Raw genomic sequence first — 4674 nt, forward strand, 5'->3', positions numbered from 1 at the left:
AAATAGGGCTGACTGTACTGGGTTTCTGCCATCTGGGCAACACAGATGGAGAGGTGATCCAGGACCAGGTCTGATTAATTTAGAAGGTACTAAGTATCATGTGTACTTTTGTGCGTAGTGACAGCACTCACATTTACTATTATTTGAGTGTATGTTTTATGTTTCATATGATTTTTGTTTCTAATGAAAAACATTCCTCAGGGTCCTTTTGTTCTTTCTTCAAGCACATCACATATATATACCCAAATTTAGTGTTTACTGGCAAGAACCCTGACTAATACCACCTTTACGGTCTCTAGTTTCCCTCCCAAGAGCTGAGAGGTTCAGCAAGGTGATGGCAGGGATAGATGATCTCTCTGTGATTAACTATAATCCCATGCTTGGGCATGGTGACCGGGCAGAATGACATCTGAGGGAACAGGGGTAGTTTAATTTATTGAAGGATGTGTAGCTCTGTTACTTTAATAAAAATAATGTGATAGTCATTGTGATCCAGACCAGATTAACAAGCTACCAGGCTGTTGCTTTCAGCTCCTTTATTGCCTTTTTTAAGACGGTCAGTTCATTGCCAATCCACCATTTAGCTGACTGTGCCAAGCCAAAGAGGCATAAGCAGTTCTCCAGCATGAGAGGTACCTTTTCTGAATCTTGGGTTATAGTGAGCTGGTTATTCTTGGGCAGACATGAACTCGTTTTGCCCGTGCTCCAAACCAGCTAGAAACCACATTAGTACAGACGCAGGCCGAACCTAGTAAGCACTCTGGTGAAGCTGATATTTTAGGTTGGATTCTGCGGTAATACGTCTTCTGGCTTTGAGCTGACTGGGATATAGGCAGAGCAAGTTCATGTCTGTCTGTAAATTGCTGCATAGATGTGTCCCCAATGGAGATGTATAGGCTGGGTGAGAAACTTGCACTGCCAGTTGTTTGTTGCCTTGGTCCACTGGATAAGTAGAAAGTTTTGTTCCTTTTGCTCCATGAAGCATGTTTCTTTTCTCTTTTTATGTTAAATTTAACTCTGTAAAATATTCTTTATATCTACTTGCTATGCTTGCAGGAAGCCTGTAATTCCATTTTCCAAAAAACCCAAAGCTCCCAGAACTTGGTTCACCTCTTCCTAGTTTAATCACTTTTTTAACAGAGAAGAGGCTGGAAATGAAATGTAACCAAATACAGATCTATATGACAGAGTAGTTAGAATGGATGAAAATCCTTCATAGCTACTCTGTGTGTGTGTGTAATGCCCATTATTAAGGCCTTCAAAGCATTCTCCAAACATTAAAGAAAATTTATCCCTTTCTCCCCGTGAGGTATTTGGGAGTGGTTGTCAATATGAACTCATTAGTTTATGGCCAGATAGTAGTTATTTGAAATTTTGTTGTCTTTTCCTGTTCTTAGAAAGATGGAAGTTGTCATGTCTGCTGGCAAAAGTTGACTTTTAATAATAGTAACAAGGAGCATTTTTAGCACAGTTTAGCGAAGAAACCAACCCAAAACTGGAGATCACAGAGGGTCACTGCAGGTCTTTTGAGAGATCAGAGAATGAAGATAACACCAATAGCACATACAGTAAGAGGATTATGATAATGAAGACAGATTCTGGACTGAGGGAAGACCTTGCAGTAAGTATATGAAGTGTTGTACGCAAAACCATTTTGACAACCTGGTAAAAATTATTTTCATGCCTCTTTCTCTATGTTGTCCTCCAGTTTATGGAAGAATAGATTTGCATTCCATTTATGGACTAGAGTTACACTGATTCTGATTTGAAAAACAAAATATTTATTAAGTGAATATATTACAGTGCCATTAAATATTGAGCATTTTCCAGTTGCATTGAGGAATAGGTGCCTGGGTAATATTCTGCAAATGTTGACATATCTTCTTTTGCTCAGTGCTTGCCCTTGAAACTAATCTGTTCATCCTTAGTTAAATGTATAAGATCCTCAGTATTAGCTGTATTCCTAGTATGGTCCATAAACCCACTAATTTAAAAAATTAAAGTAGTGAATCTGAAAAACTCTTAGCCTTTCTATAAGAAAATCAGCACATTTAAGAACACAGCAGGCTGGTACAAATAATCAATTTCATAAGTCAAATTTTATTTTTCCCCAACAGAATTAAATAGCTGTAGTTTGTTTTCAGATATAGATGCCGAATATTGTGCTGAAGTCAGTGTAGAACAATAGGCTAAATGTGTTTGTCACCAGATAAGTTTTCTGTGTTAACCCAAGTAATGTGTTGATCTTGTTTTAAGTGTCTGGTATTTAGTGGTCAAGTCTGGTGTGGTCAACACTGCTCTCACTCTTTTATCCTCTGTAATTATGGCAGCAAAGGCATAAAGAAATACTTAAAGTCACAGATCTCCCACAGTCACAGAGCTGGTGCTCAGCCAAAATGGCATTTCCAAACATGTCAGAAGTGACAGTTCAGGCCTGAGTTTTTCACCCTAGGCCACTTCGTGGTAAATGCTGGATTTGCAGTTTGTTCTCATCAGTGCCTTTCAGAAAGGCTGTGACAGTGCAACTACAGCTAGAAATGAAGTGATTCACCATAGTGCCCCTGCAAACAGCAATTTATAAAGCTAGAGGGGTTGCTCTTGAACATTATAACTTCTGATGAAAGTGATTTTCTTTCTTGTTTTTATGCTTGTTAGATTATCTTCTGCCTTTGCCAGTCTGTGTCAGCAGTCTGTCTCCAGGTGCGAAGCATTGTAGGTGAAATGATAAAACTCACGCACTCCCCTCTTTTGAAAGGTTATTTATCCTTCCCTTTTAAGATACAGATTTTTGCTATCTTCCTCTTTATCTTTCAGCGGTTTCTCCCTCCCCGTGTTTGTTAAGTTTCTTTTCACAATGCTTATAGACCTTCCTTGAGCCTCTTTGCATAGAAAGGCTTTGTGTGAAGCAAAGGACTCTGATTTATCTACCGATGGTGAAATGATGAGACACATCAAAAGGGAGGGAAAAGTCAGGAAGGTGGAGGAGGGGAAGGAAAGGAATATCCCTCCAAAGGAAAAATGAGACAATGTCTCTAGCAAGCCCAGACTGTATTAGTCTACAAGCCTGGAGAAATCCTGTCTTTTCCATAGTCAAAGCTTTTTTGCATGACAGTGGAGCTGATTGCCACCTTACCACAAGTTTTACTTTTTTGAAAACTGCTTTAATGCTCAGATTTTCTGCTCAAACTGGGCCAATCTAATTTTCATACGTTGCCATGGGGAATAATGCTTTTTTTCTTTTCTCAGAAAGAAAATGAATGAATGAAATAATGGAAGAATGACTGAGCTACTGGGCTGCTTTCTAATTATTTAAAGGACCACACACATCCATGTCTTCGCCATACTGTGAGCCTCTTCTATATGAGAAGACACATCTACTGTATTAATAGAAAAGCCTGACCTACAGCTATCAATAAATCTCACTAAACTGTGCATTTCAAATTGATAACTATCTGCAGAATGTAATGTTAAAGGCACTGAAATAAAGGCTTTATCCATTCATACCTGTGCTTGGCTAGGTATATTCTCAGTAATGTGGGTTGTGGTTAGTGCTCTTTGGAAGAGGAGTTCTGAATTGTAAAGACTGCGTTTTTATCACAAGGGAGGTATTTTACTTGAACTTGGCTTCTGATGACTGTAAAAATCAGATCTCCAAGAGACATCACTGAAAGAGAAAATAATCTGATGCTTAAAAGAGTTTAAGTGTCTACTGACAGTCAAAGCATTTCTTCTTCCCTCCCTCCTTATTTTTCTGTTGTGTATTTTAGGGATATCTGAGAACCACAGTTGTGATTGTTATGATCTTTTTAGTCATCGCTTTGCTCTATATAGGTTTTATGTTACAGTTTATAAGATGCTGAACATTTGCTGAGAGATCAAAGTACTTATCATAATGAGAAAAATGTACGTAACAACAGTTGTATAGCAAGGGTAAGGATTGCCTGAAGCAGAACAAATTTCTACCGATTGCCTGACAACGTAAAGATAATATAGCAGTACAATCATGAGAATAATATCACTTAATAAGTCACTGCTCTTATATGTCTTACAGTGAAACTTACCATTTTATAAACTAATAAACACATTTTCTGCTTGATTAGCTGTTTTATGTCCAGAAAACCTACAATAAAATCCTCTTCCTTGAAACTCATTTGAAGGAAAGATCTTAGTTTTATTTTAATACTGAAGATCAATAGAGTGGCAGTGGCAGACTGATAACATGATTTTTACTTTGTTTAGCCATAATGTGTAGCCTTAAGCTCATACTTCTGCCCAACGTGTGCAGGGAAGCATGGCTGTGCCTTGGGAAGTGCACACTGAGGACTTGTGCCTTACAGTGCTATTGAACAAGGACCTGTGAGACTCCAGTTTCATCACTGTAGTGGGTAAAGAAGGAATTTCATAAGAAACCTACTGACCCCTTGAGTCTCCGGAAGTCTCCCAGGAGCTGCACCCACACACTCACTGCCGATCCCCTGGCTGTGTGGATTTTGTGTAGTGAGGGCCTGTGGAGGAAGGATAAGAGTAATTCTTCTCTTGAAACTCAGGCTCCTCCCTTCCCAGTTCTTTCCTTGGCCCACTCCCTTTTGCTCCACACATCCCCATGGCATGCAGAAAATTAAATAAAGCCTGTTTGCCTTGGCTATTCAAGGGGAAAAGAAAGTAAAGCTAGAA

The 4674-nt window shown here is 38.9% G+C and overlaps 1 long non-coding RNA gene across 1 annotated transcript; it reads left to right on the forward strand.

The window, feature by feature from the left end:
• Positions 1–1075: 1075 nt before the first annotated feature.
• Positions 1076–4150, forward strand: LOC128137234 (uncharacterized). The gene is made up of 2 exons (XR_008233621.1): positions 1076–1161; positions 3247–4150. It is a non-coding gene; the product is annotated as an uncharacterized LOC128137234 (long non-coding RNA).
• Positions 4151–4674: the final 524 nt, after the last annotated feature.

Source organism: Harpia harpyja, chromosome Z (genome assembly GCF_026419915.1).
Source record: "Harpia harpyja isolate bHarHar1 chromosome Z, bHarHar1 primary haplotype, whole genome shotgun sequence".
Classification (NCBI taxonomy): Eukaryota; Metazoa; Chordata; class Aves; order Accipitriformes; family Accipitridae; genus Harpia; species Harpia harpyja.